The sequence below is a fragment of the Hemitrygon akajei genome, chromosome 8 (genome assembly GCF_048418815.1).
Source record: "Hemitrygon akajei chromosome 8, sHemAka1.3, whole genome shotgun sequence".
NCBI lineage: Eukaryota > Metazoa > Chordata > Chondrichthyes > Myliobatiformes > Dasyatidae > Hemitrygon > Hemitrygon akajei.
The window spans coordinates 19,363,191-19,377,775 of record NC_133131.1 but is presented as its reverse complement, the minus strand read 5'-3'; the positions used below and the strand labels follow the sequence as shown (position 1 = coordinate 19,377,775).

The following is a 14,585-nucleotide window of genomic DNA, read 5'->3' as shown; positions in this document are numbered from 1 at the left end:
TCTGCTGAGAATAAACAGGCCCCCAGTCCTTGGGGTCGCGTTGCCGGTGGCTGTTGGCGAGGGCGTCATAATGCGCTCGGCAGAGGATGGTGCTCAGAGAGACTGTGCCGGAGGGGATGGTCGGAGGCTTCGGAGTCCACTGCAGTCAGGGCGCTTTCACTGTGTGCTGTGTCTGCAAGGCTGGGTCCGACGGAGCTTTCACTGTGTGCTGCGTCTGCGAGGTTGAGTCCGGCGCCGTGGAAGTCCATAGCGGGGGTACTCCCTTCTGCCGCCTGCATGGGATGACGAGTCTATCGGGACCCTGAGGACTTGTGGAAACTGTGTGGTGGTTTCTTTCGAACTTATAGTCTCTTAACATCTTTGGACTATTTTTACTGTGCCCATGGTCTGTTTTTTTATCAATTATGGTATTGTCTGCACTGTTGTAACTATATGTTAACTATAACTATATGTAACTATGTGGTTTTGTGTAGGGCTTGTAGCTTTAGTTTTTGGTTTGTTGGGTGGTAGAGTTGGTCTCTTGACTTGGTGTGTCTGGGTAGTCTTGTTTTGTCTGGTGGGTTTGGAGCTCCTTTCTGGGAAACCCGCTAAGATGGTAGCACGATATTAATATGCAGCAGCCTCTCCGGACTCTGGATTTGGGGATTACCAAACTTTATGTGGATTTTCTGGTGTAGTCTGTTTTGTCGTGTGCTTTTGTGATATCATTCTGGAGAACGTTGTCTCATTTTTTAACTGCATTGCATTTGTGGTTTCTAAATGACAATAAACTGAACTGAACAAGGTGTGGGGTTCAAGAAAGCAAGAAGGGAGTGTGCAGCAACCAAACATGTAAGACTAGAAATCAGGATAACCCTGTTTACTGTAAAAGGCAGATAGATGCAATTTAAAGCAGTGAACCTATTTCAATGCATGTAGCATAACAGGTAAGATGAATGAACTGTAGATGTCAATTGCCTATAGGGACTGGGATATGGTGGCCACTGCAAAAATGTGGCTGAGAGAACAGCAGGACTGAAAGGTCAATGTTCCATGATATGATGTTTTAGATGTGACAGAGAAACATATAGGAGTGAAGGAGGTGTTAACAGCAGTAGTTAAAGAGGACATTCTTGAGGGATTTTCTAATGAAGCATTTGGGTAGAACTCAGAAATAAGAAGGGAATGGTAACATTGATAGAGCTATAAGAAGTTCCCTCCATCCCCCCCCCCCCCCCAATAGTCAGCGGGAATATGAGGAGCAGATGTGCTGCGAAATTGCAGTTGTGAGAATGGAAGGATAGTGCTAGCAGGAGAGAACAATCTTCTGGGTTTCAACTTGGTCACCCATACTGCAAACAACCTGGAGGAATGGAATTTGTGCAGTGCATTCCAGACCAATTGCTCAACTTTGGAACAAGTAATATTGAACATTCTCTTAGAAAACAAGGTGGGCAAGTGACCACAATTCTATTAGTTTTAAAATAGTTATGGAAAAAAGATAAAAATGGTCCACAGATTAAAGTCTTGAACTGAAGCTTGGCCAACCTTGAGGACAGTCATATCATGAGTCCAGGGTCGCATGGGATTCCGTGGCAGTTAGTGAAATGAATTCAGAAGTGGTTTGATGATAGGAAACAGAGGGGGGATGACTACAGGTTGAGTATCCGATTTTTTTTTTTACAATTGCTTGGCACTGCTGGATATTGAGAACATCAAGTACTGCAGGTCTACCCCATCAGTGAGTCGGTCAATAGTGATGGAGCTGGACTTGTAGTGTACCACTGTTGTGTTGTCCGTTGAACTTGCTGCATTTCGTTGTTGTGCGGAGGTAGTGTGCAGTCAAATCAATTGGGCAAATGATTGTCTTGGATGTTTTTCTTGCGATTATAAAATCCTGTTGGACATTGGTAACGTTGAATACCTCAAGTCCACTTCACTGGTTCATTGGTGAGACTAACAGCTGGGGTGTGGACTAGCTATCATGCCACAGTGCTGTCTGTTGCAGCCGCTCTGCTCAGCATGAACCAGTTAGGCCAAAGGTCTTGTTCCTCTGCTATATTATTATGATTCTACAAGTATAGAAAATCCAAATCAGTACTTTCCATTCATGCAAACAACTTTCACTTGTTTTCTCTTCTACCCTTTTCCTATTTCCTGAATCCTGAAGCTTATTTATCTCCAACTTAAAGAAGCCCCGACAGAAGGTCATAGACCTGAAACATTAATAATTTCACAAGCTAAAGATGTTACCTGATGTTGGATAAGACTGTAAAACTGTTATTTCTTTGCGGTTTGAACTTTCTTATGCTAATTTGTATTTTACATAACTATCTATGTATATGCAGTTGTTCAGTATGTCCATGAGTGGTTGCAGTTCTTTGTATTCTTCTGGAAGCCTCTTTTATATTGAATTATTTGAATAAGGGCTCACAATTTGTTTTCTTCTTATTTTCTTTCCACTACTCTCCATTTCCAATTCCTTTATTCTATCAGTGCTTAATAGAACAATCATGAAGCAACAAGTTTTATGTCTCTTTCTTGACTTCCGAAAGATCCTCGGATCAAAACATCAGAATCCAAAACCAACATGCTGAGTATTTCTCAAATTTCCCATGTCTAACTTCATTTCAGGACAGTGTGATCATAAATGAACTAGCTTCAATTAAGCTTTCAACAGCAGAGCCCCTGTCAATTTTGTAAGATCATAGCTGATGCAATGTACCTCAACTCTGTATTCCTGCCCACCCAGTCACCTTTAACCCATTTGCTTATCAAGTATCTATCTACTGTTGCCTTGAAAATATTCACTCTACTTCTAATGTCTTTTGATGAAAGAAGTTCCAAGCACTTGCTTGCACCAGAAAGAAAAATCCACATTGCCCATTGTAAATGGATGACCTCTTATTTTTAAATCTAGTTCTAATTCTCCTGCAAGAAGAAACATTCTCTCCACAAATATCGTGCCAAGACACCTCAGTATACTACATATTACAATCAGTTTCTCTTAGACTTCAACGGGTAAAAGTTTTTACAAGTTTTCCACATAAGACAACCTGCCCATTCCAGGTCTTGGTTTCAGAAGTCTTCTCTGGACTGCTTCTAGTAGAATAATTGCTTCCTTAAATTACTGTGCACTATACTCCATTTGTGGTGTAGCCAATGTCCTACACAACGGAAGCATAACCTCCCTGCTATACATACAAGGACTTACAAAGTGCAAAGCAATTAATGTAGAGTGAAAAGTTAATTACGTGCCCTTTGCTTGAACTAGAAAACTGACGTGCTTCTCAGCAATAATGTTCCAAATATTATCCATTATTTTAATAGTTGGAAAATCACTTATTTAAAAAACTAAAGCAGATTAATACAGACATTCAACATTAGTACATTATTATTTCTAGAATCTCCAAGGAATTGTTTGCAACACACTACTAGGAAGGATGAATGGATAAAATAGATATTTCATTATTATTGTATTTGCCACAGTGCAAATAGCAGTAATAATAAAACGGGCAAGATCAAGCAACTCAACTGTCTAATTTTAATAGTTTTATGTAGTTTTTTCTAATGGGATAACTGTTGAACCGTTAAATACATTGTAAATTGCAGGTTAGTTTGATTTTAAAAAATGTTAGCAGAGGCAGCAAAAGAGAATGTGGGCTATTTTTAAAAAATTGTTCATTTTATCAGTATCTGGACACAGGCAACAATTACAGCCCAATGCCTTACAAGGCTATTTAAAAGTTAACTACAGTCGGCCCTCCTTATCCGCAGGGGATTGGTTCCCGGACCCCTCGCGGATACCAAAATTCGCGGATGCTCAAGTCCCTTATTCAACCTGTCTCAATGCGGTTGACATTAGGACCCGGCGCCAGAGCTCTGAATGCGCAGTGTTTCTGTTCACGAAAATAATCACGATTGAAAATAAAGTGGAAATAATAAAGCGATCAGAAAGAGATGAAACGGCATCATTGGAAAAGCGTTAGGCTAGGTCAGTCAACGATCCGAACAATTTTAAAGGATAAAGTGAGAAAGGCTCTGCCCCGATGAAAGCTACAATTATTACTAAGCAACGCAGTGGTTTAATTATTAGGTTTTGGGGTTTTGAGTTTTTGATCCTCCACATCACCCCGGCACGGTGGAGAGCGCACTAGGGAGCGATCTGTCCTGAGTCCTGAGAACTTCCGTTCCCGAGCCCGGCGCTGAAACATACGTTCTTAAGTGTTTTATATGCATAGAAAGGTAAAATATATACTATATACTAAGACAAACATTTGACTAACTGACGCTAAATAATACCGGATGTACCTGTTCCAACTTACTTAGTAAGAGAACTTCCGATTTTTTTCGATTCCAATACACGATAACACACACACACACACACACATCCCGTATACTTTAAATCATCTCTAGATTACTTATAACACCTAATACAATGTAAATGCTATGTAAAATGGTTGTTATACTGCATTGTTTAGGGAATAATGACAAGGAAAAAAAAGTCTGTACATGCTCGAACAAGAAGTGCTGGAAAAGCACTTTCGGGTTTTCACGATTCGCAGTTGGTTGAATTCGTGCATGCGGAATCCGCGGATAAGGAGGGCCAACTATACATTGATGGTCTGGAGTCCATCATGGGCCAGATTGAAAGGGTGGTAGATTTATTCCCTCGATGGGCATTAGTGAACCAAATGGGTATATAGTACAATCTAATAGTTTTCTAGTCAGCTTACTACTGACTAATTTGTTAATTTAAATTGTCCACTGTTGAATAAACTTAAATACAAAAGCTGCTACTTTGGGATACCCCCACCCCCCTCATCTCTGGAGTATTAGATCAGGCATCTGGGCCAATTATGGTTACTTAACTGCTCCACCACATCAATAATGATTGTCTGCATGGTGTGTGGAGTTCTCTTTTAATCTTACCAAGAACATGTACCTCAGCAATTTGATAGTTTGATCAAATAGTGGGATATTAAAAACAGAACAAGCATTTTGTTAGTTGTGTGTACTTCTCTGACTACTGATGTAATGGACAACCAATACTTCACTTAATACCACTAATGCCAAAGTCATATGGAAAGGGCAGCTGCTACTGCAGTCAAAATGACCAGATAAATCACTCACTCAGAAGCAAGACTGCACGTAATAAATAATTTCAAAAGAGCCACAACTAGCATCCAAACAAGTAAAGGAATGGATATAGGGGATAAAAATCAATATTCTTTACAGTCATTCTGATGAAATTAAAGTATGTGTTACTAGTACTCCCTGATACTGTGACATGCATACACTGGTCTTGGTTTCCCACTGAATAATGACAGAAATTTAAGTAAAGATAGATACAAAATATTTGCATCTTTGCTGTCCACTATTATTAGAACACATAGATGTGCCTAGATAGCAACTTTGACTGGACAGCATGCCTTAAGTAGATATTATGATGCATACATTTGCTAATCTAATAATCCAGCACAATGCTTAGCCCATTATCTATAAAAGTGCACTAGGCTTTTATGACAACATGCAATCCAGCTTTTTATAATTTAACAATGTGCAGTAGTGAAATTTTAAAAAATAACTCACATCTTAATAAAGTACGTAGCTAAATGTAATTATTAATTGATCAAAATATCATCAGTCTTGCTGAAAGCAAATAATTGATGAGAACAATAGAATTTCAATTTTATTGAAATTGAAAATTTTGACAAAATTCAAAATTGCAACAGAAAAAAATCTTAATACAAGATGGAGTTTTACCATTCCAGTTCACATTTTGCTTTTGTCTAAAATTATATTCATAACCAGCTTCTGACCTGTGGAAGGGCATATAGCACAGACAGAAGCAAAATGGTGTAATAAATTATGTGCTGGAATTTTCCTGCAAATATCATCCCACCTAAACATGAAAAAATTAAGCACATAGGCAGCAAAACAGATCAGGTTTCTTTCCAAAAATCAACAAAACACATGGCCATTTGGGTCATAGAAAAGCATCCTTATTGGCAATCAATTTATTACAGCTCACAAAAAAGGAGGTACATTTCAGAACATTACCATTCACTAAAAGGACAAGCATCTTGGCTAGGATCCATTACTATAATACTGCAAGGAAATAAATCTGGGTATCCGCATATCAAATGATCTCATGCAGAGCTTTTCTAAGGTCTTCTCTTCAGAAAGGGTGGTGACACTGGCAAGAAAACAAAAGGTATACCATAGACAACTTGTTTTAATTCTGACAAAAAGTGCTGCACTTTTCTATCCTAGTGAGAAAGTTCAAAGAACAGCACATAAGCAGCAAATTTTTTGTCTTAATACCTCCTACATTTAAAAAAATACAATAATAGCTAGAGTAAAAAATGCTCCTGCATTCTGAGGTTCTGGTTAGAGTACGCTCTTCCAACATCACCCCTTAAGAGCACAAAAAATAGATCATCGTAGATAACATCCAAATCTACACAATCAGTGAGTGCAATTGTTATTCAGGGGTTATGTTTCACAGCCACATCCTATTTGGGTATGATGGGTATTAGGTTACCTATCTTTTAAAATTATAATCTACATATCTATGTTATTTCAATGGTTACATTCCAGAAAATAAAAGAGCACAACACACGTCTGACTTTCAAAAGCAACATCTTCGACAAAAGGCTATCATAGTTAAACACACAATTTGGATGTACAAGTATATTAATTCCTAACTTGCTATAAAATTACAAACTCCTTTCTGTATAAAGAAAACAAAATTACTCATCCAGGTCTCCCTTGAGAATGTTATAGTTAATTCGGCCCTCTTAACTGATGTGCAAACATTTTCCCTTTCACTCTCCTTTAAATGAACAGCTGTCTGGAGTGGAACAGACCGCAGATTTTAGAAATACAGTAATGATGTTACGTAAGTGTAGAGTGTAGAAATGATAGGATGAATTGTAGATGAATCTTGTGCAATAGCTTTGGACTTTCTCTATGTACCTGCCTGTGCCACTGTTGACAAACATTTGATGAAAAACATACCAAATCAAAACAATGTAAATCCAAATCATTTCACTTTTAATTTGGCCATTAATTCATTTAGAATCACGACTGGACTTCACCTCTCAAAATGAGAAAAATTTAATATCTGACCACACATCATACTTAAATATATCTGTATACACTGAAAGCAAATGCTTCTTTAGAGATAAAGCAGAACAACAGGGCCATCCAACCCAACCTGCTGCCCAACTACACCCATGTAACCAATTAACCTACTAACCTTTATGTTTTTGGAATGTGGAAGAAAACTGGAGCTCCCAGAAGAAACCCACATAGTCATGGGGACAACACACAAACTCATTACAGAGATCTGTGAAATTGTACCCAGTCGCTGTGCTGCAATAGCATTACGCCAATTGCTACACAGCTTTTTTCTGGCTCCCATTATATAAGGATGCTTTAAGCATAAAAACAAGAGTAAAATATTAGCAAGATTAGAGCAAGACAAAGATCAGTATCAATGTTTTCAAATGTACTTTATTTGCAGGAAAACAATCTTAAAAGTAGATTTTTCAGACAAACTGATGAGAGATGTACAAAATGTCCCAGAAGATATTCTTTCTCACAATAGTGAAACTAGATTCACCACAAGTGACAACTTCCATGTCTGTAGTTTGCGTTGCCTTGAGTTCAACCCACCATTTTACAGTGACTTTGTGTAATGTTGACCACCACAATCATGAAAACTATGCTGACTCAAGAACTTCAAAAGATACTTATTAAAATACCCTAAAAACTATGTTGAATGACTTAAGAAAGCTTTAAAGTACCCGGTACTAAAGCCATTCTGAAAAGCATTACAAATGCAGTAATATCCGTCTTAATAAAGGATATACAAGTACACGATGCATTGTTAGAAGATCTCTTATTATTCCTACCATCAGAAAGCAGGTACAGGAGTCTGAAGACACATACTCTCCATGTTTTAGGAACAGCTTCTTCTGCCCTGCAATCAGATTTCTGGACAGAAAATGAACCAACCCATGAACACTACCTCACTATTTTTTGCTCTTTTTCACTACTTAATGTAATTTATTTTAAAATCGTTCTTATTGCAATTTATATTTTTTATATGTATTGTAGTGCTGCGGCAAAACAAAGTTCTCGACATACAGTACTGTACAAAAGTCTTACACACATATTGCGAGGGTGCCCAAGACTTTTACACAGTACTCTGTATCAGTGATATTAAACCAGATTCTAATCACAAAAAGGGTTTATTGAGTTGGTGCACAAGTACAAATTACCTTGAATTGAGCCAAGATAGTTTTCAATTATGGATCATATGCAAATAAACACTAATTTCTTATTTGTAATAATGCTTACTGTCCCTAATGTTGAATATAATTTTCAGAATTACACCACACAGATCAACATTACCTGTCATTTTCAATAAATTCAGCTCAATAATTTTCCACCTTGTTGAAAGCACATCCATACAACACATTGTGCTAAATTTAAGAAATATAAGGCTGTAGGGAGGGAAAGATCATGCAAATCTTGAGCATGTCTGCAACATGCCCGTGTGTCAAGTATCAAATATTCCAGCACAGGCTACATTACTGACAGAGGAAAATAAAGCCTTTGTCTACCAGCAGTGGATATCCAAGTTATTTTCAGATCATACACAACGAACATTTCATATTCTTCTGTTCTGACGTCTTCCATGGGTGTGGCCATACAGTGTCAATTTTGTAAACACGCTCACACTTCGGGCTGCATCAAGGTGACTCAATTTCATTTGGATTTTCATAGCCAGCTGAGAATCTCCTCCTCCTTTCTACTCAAAAACCCCATTCCCCAATTTAAACCAATTGTTAGCCACTAAAAGATAGCTTTACTTAATTTAAACCCAATGAAGGATGATCAATCTTAGGGTTTTTAAATCAAGAATGTAATACTTATCAACAATAAAAGGAATGGAAAATTGCATGTTATTTGTTTCCACTAACCATGCTGTTTTCAATGACCTCCAGAACTGCGGTCTATTTCTCATCCATGACAAAATCTGAAAATATTCCAAAGTTCAAAAATCAACATAAATTTATTATCCAACTACATACATGTCACTGTATACAACCTGAGATTCAATTTACTGTGGGCATTCACAGTAAGTACAAAGAAACACAATAGAATCAATGAAAGACCAGACACAACAAAACGGACAACCAATGTACAACAAACTCCAAAAAACAAAAAGCAAAATAGAGATAAATATTAAGAACATGAGATCACGAGTCCTTGAAAGCAATGTTCCCTCTAATTTGTAATGACCAGCGTGCAGGAGAATCTTGTGCTGTGCATCTTTTTTGTCCAGTGATAGCGTGCACTCTGAATTTTTAAGTGGAAGTAAACCTGAAGCTGTTCTAAGGATAATAAGCCATTCCACTTTAAATGAACTAGCAGTTCTTTTACACTTCACACCCTTTACTTCTTTGGAATTCAACATAGTGAATCAATAATTTCTTCAATAAAAACAATATAAAATCCAGTTCTAAAATCTGCAGACAAATCATCACAAACTCCATGTAGATGGGCTCAATGGTAGGGAGGGCTTTACCTGTCTTGAACTGAGCTGTATCCACTACTTTATGTAGACTTTTCTGTTCAATGTCATTTGTGTTTCTATACCAGACCATGATACTCTCTACTGCACATCTACAGAAGTTTATCCAAGTTTTAGATGACATGCTGAATATTCGCAAAATTCTAAGACGCTTTCTTTGTAATGGCACTTACATCCTGGATCCAGGACAGATAATTTGAAATGATGACACCAAGGATTTAAAGTTGTTGATCCCCCCTACCTCTGATACCCCAAGGAGGACTGGCTCATGAGCCTTCGGTTTCCTCTTCCTCCAGTCAATAATTATCTCTTTGGTTTTGCTTACATTGAGTGACAAGTTGTTGCTTTGACACCACCCAACCAGATTTTCAATCTTCCTCTTATATGCTGATTTCTCACCACCTTTGATTTGGCCAATCATAGCGGTGTCATCTGCAAACTTAAGTATGGCATTGGAGCTGTGTTTAGCCTCGGTCATATGTAAAAAGCGAGTAGAGCAGGTGACTAAACCCACAGCTTTGTGGTGCACCTGTGCTGTTGGTAATTGTGGAGATGTAGTTGCCAATCCAAACTGACTTGAGATCTACAAATAGGAAACTGAGTATCCAGTTGTACAAGGAGACTTATTAATTCATCTTAAAGGTATTGTAGTAATGAATGCCAGCTGTAGTCAATGACAAACATCCTAATGTATGCACCTTCAGTGTCCAGATGTTCCAGGGGTTGAGGAGTCAATGAAATTGTATCTGCTGTTGACCCATTATGACACTAGGCAAATTGGAGCAGTTTCAAGTCACTTCTCAGCCAGGAATTGATACGTTTCATCACCAACCTCTCAAAACATTTCATCACAGTGCATGTAAGTGCTACTGGTCGATAGTCATTGAGGAAGGTTATCATGTTCTTCTTGGGCATCAGGAAAATTGAAGTCTGCTTGAAGCATATGGGCACCTCAGAATGTCAAAGTAAGAGGTTAAAGGTATCAGTGAACACTCCAGCCAGCTGATTAGCACAGATCTTTAGAATTCGGCCAGGTGCTTTCCTTGAAAGCATCTGCTTTCCTACGCCAGATCTTTCCCTCCTGAAAGATGCTCTCACTTCGACCTCAAAGACTGAAATTACAGGGTTGTCAGGTGCTGTGGAAGTATGCAAAGGTGTCTCCTTATTTTGATGGTCAAAGCAAAAATACTGTAATAGGCATTGATCTCATCTGGGAATGAAACCTAGTTGTCACCTATGTCACTTGGCTTCACTTTGCAGGAAGTAATATTATTCAGGCCCTGCCACAGCTGTTGAGCATTCTTCAGTTATTCAATTTTGGTCCAGAATTGCCACTTCACATGTGAGATGGCTTTTCCAGAGATGATACCTTGACCTCTTGTATTGTACTTGGTCGCAAGAACTGAATGCCACTGATCTGGCCCTTAGCAGTTTGCAGATTTCTTGATTCATCCAGGGCTTCTGGTTGGGGAACACAATGATTTTGTGGGAACACACTGATCTACAACTTTTTTATAATATTCATGACAACACAGAAACATAGAAAACTTACAGCACTATACAGACACTTCAGCCCACAATGCAGTACCAAACATGTACTTACTTTAGAAATTACCTAGGCTTACCCATAGCCCTCTATTTTTCTGAGCTCCATGTACCTATCCAAAAGTCTCTTAAAAGACCCTATCATATCCACCTTCACCACTGTTGCTGGCAGCCCATTCCACACACTCACCACTCTCTGCATAAAAAACTTACCCCTGACATCTCCGCTGTACCTACTTACAAGCATCTTAAAACTGTGCCCTCTCATGTTAGCCATTTCAGCCCTGGGAAAAAGCCTCTGACTATCCACACGATCAATGCCTATCATCTTATATACCTCTATCAGGTCACGCCAAATCCTCCGCTACTCCAAGGAGAAAAGGCCGAGTTCACTCAACCTTTTCTCATAAGGCATGTTCCCAATCTAGGCAACATCCTTGTAAATCTCCACTGCACCCTTTCTAGTTTCCACATCCTTCCTGCAGTGAGGCGATCAGATCTGAGCACAGTACTCCCCCAAGTGGGGTCTGACCAGGGTCCTATATAGCTGCAACATTACCTCTTGGCTCCTAAACGCAATCCCACGGTTGATGAAGGCCAATGCACTGTATGCCTTCTTAACCACAGAGTCAACCTGCGTAGCAGCTTTGAGTGTTTTTAATTCTTAGTAAATTGTTGGCAGGTTTTGGAATTTTCTTTTGATTTGACATGATGCACAATGTTTTGTAGATTAGCTAAAAATCCTACTTCATTATATTTTAAATTTAGAAAATGAGACAGTAAAATATGGAAATAGTTGTTGGAGTTAAATACTTTTTCAAGGCACTGTATGTGCTATGCTCTGGCAAATGACACTAGCTCAGGTAAGCAACTTAGTCAGCATAGACGAGTTGGGTCGAAGGATCAGTTTCCAAGCTGTACAGCTCTATGTCCATCATATCCACACCTTAACAAAAAGTTATCATCTTACCTACATAACATGTGATTCCATTCCAGTTTCAAGTTGCTCAACTGCTTTTATTTGTAAGCATTATTGGCCAGTCTTTCTTGTTCTACACTTCAGTTCTTCCTGGGATCACCTATCAACATTTTTAACAGTCCACCACCATCAACAACAGAATGCAGTAGGTCCACGAAGCTTCGATCTGATCTGGTGATTGCCAGATTACATAGTTCCATCTGTTTTTCCTATTGAGCATACATATTGGCCTGTATTTGGAGCAAGCCTAAGGCATCTATTTAGGAGAAAAGGGGCATGTATAAGGACACTAAGGAGGGGGAAATTGGGGGAAAAAATTATCAGGATGGGGAGGTTGGAAGGAAACTGGGTGAGCAAAGAAGCTCCTGTATAATTTGGACAGGTTGAGGAAATGCACAAATATATGACAAATATTGTATGCGGATAAATGTGAGGACTGTCACTTCAACGGGTGAAAACGTATACCAGATTATCTGAATAAAGACAGATTGGGAAATGGGAGGCCCACTGAGATCTGCGTTGTTCTTGAGCACTAGTCTCTAAAATATACATGCAGGGACGTATGATAACAATCGGTATGCTGGGCTTCAGTTGGGAAGGGTAGTTTTACTAAAGAGAGAGTGCAATGCAAGTTTGCTTCATTCCTATGTAATGCCCTGGTTACATTTGTATTGTATTCTATTTTAGCAGTTTTCTGCAAAAGCAGTGTGCCCTATTAGTAATAGTGTTTTGGCTTTGGCTAAAGATAAGAAGCCATGTTGGCCAACTTAAGAATATTGGGTCAGCCATCCAGGATTATCTTGGTACGTGTTGTAACTTTCTGCTCAGTGAAAGACTTAGGAGAGCTGGGTGGGATCAGATTTCTGAAGGACAGCAGTCTGGTTTGGGGTCTTTGGGCAGGAGCTGCTGAGTGGGGCATAAGGGAAGATGCTACAGAATGCTGTTGGAAGGAGAGACTCCATTGTAAGAAGTTCTTTGTGTAGATGATGTCCAAAGAGGAAGTGCCAATACTCTTGAGAGAGCCTGTTCATTCAAGATAGTCTTCGAGGGAAGTTAGAATTGTGGCTGGGGCCCTTCACGCACTACTCCAGAAATGAGCGCTAATGGTTATGTGCACATTGCACTGATTTAACTGTAAAGGGTTTTTTATTTAATTTTCTTTTCCATTTCTGTAGCTGTTGAAGTTGAAAATTTGGTTAATATATTTCCTTTGTAATTTAATGTCAGTTAATTTTCTGGCGAACAATAACTGTGCATGAAGCAATATTTGCAGAGAATTCACTACAATTAATGTTCTTTGATGGGAACATTCCAGCTTTCCTGCTTGGTTGAACCCAAAATCATACCGATCCTAGGTGTATAGTGCTTATGAAAGGTGGCCTTCTCATCATCGAGTCATGTGGCTATTAGCAGAGTTGGCTAACAAGCCAGGTTTGTATACAAGCCCAGTGAGAGGGGTGCACATATGATGGCAGTAGTGATGAGTACCCAGTAGCCCATAATCGTTGGGAGTACAGAACAGATGAGATCTCGGAAACCTAGAAAACTCTAGCTAGAATTTAGAGATTTTGCTGATTACAATTTTTGAAAATTAACTGATTTGTCAAGCTTGACTACCCTTTCAGAAATACAAGTCAGTTCTACTTAAAAAAAAAAATAAACTGCTGGAAAAATTCAGCAGGTCAAACAGCATCTGTGGAGGCAAAGGGACAGCTGCATTTTGAGTTGTGATGCAACGTCTCAACCTGCAACAGTGATTACCCTTTGCCAACACAGATGCTGCTAGACCCGCTGACTTCTTTGAGAAGTTTTCTTTTTGCTCCAGATTTCAGTATCCACTGCCTGTCTCAACTGTGCCCAAACTATTGGTTTTTTTCTAAGTACACTACTAAACTACACAGTTTAATAATTCCGAACTCCTGTTAACTAACTGATTGAGGGAAGGCTAACTGATTTAAACTGTGCTTTCTCTCATCTTTGTTAAATAGTTATATCTTCCTACATTCTAATTTGCAGAACCATTCCAGAATCTATAAAATTTTGAAGACTACGAAGAGGTGTACCTTCTCTACCACTTTTGTCTAAACGTTGGGTTGCAGATAATCAAGTCCAGATTTAATGTCCTTCAATCACATTAGTTTCTTTAATTTTTTTAATGTTAATATTCTTTCAGCTCCTCATTCACTCCCGTCTGTTTGACAGATATAGCCCCACCTGCCACTAAGTTTCAGACTTCCACATATGGCAGAGAACATACATAAATCTAAAACTAAGGTTTCAAGTCGCTAAAACCCAGCTGTTTGTTATTGTTGGAGGAAACTGCTGCAAATTTCTCAGTGAAGCTCATACAACGGTTGGGAGACTGTAGGTCTGACACGGTGGTCAGCAGCACAGGAGCGCCACAGGGAACCGTACTCTCTCCGGTCCTGTTCACCCTGTACACATCAGACTTCCAATATAACTCGGAGTCCT

At 38.9% G+C, this 14,585-nt stretch overlaps 1 protein-coding gene across 4 annotated transcripts in view; it reads right to left on the bottom strand.

The window, feature by feature from the left end:
* taok1a (TAO kinase 1a) overlaps positions 1–14,585 on the bottom strand; it is a 159,980-nt gene that overhangs the window by 108,836 nt on the left and 36,559 nt on the right. The window contains exon 1 of one of the 4 annotated variants that reach the window (XM_073053383.1): positions 8,976–9,031. The exons of the other annotated variants lie outside the window; for them this stretch is intronic. The gene's annotated coding sequence lies outside the window, so the exon portion shown is untranslated. Of the gene's footprint in view, positions 1–8,975; positions 9,032–14,585 lie in introns of those variants that run through there. 4 annotated transcript variants of the gene reach the window in all.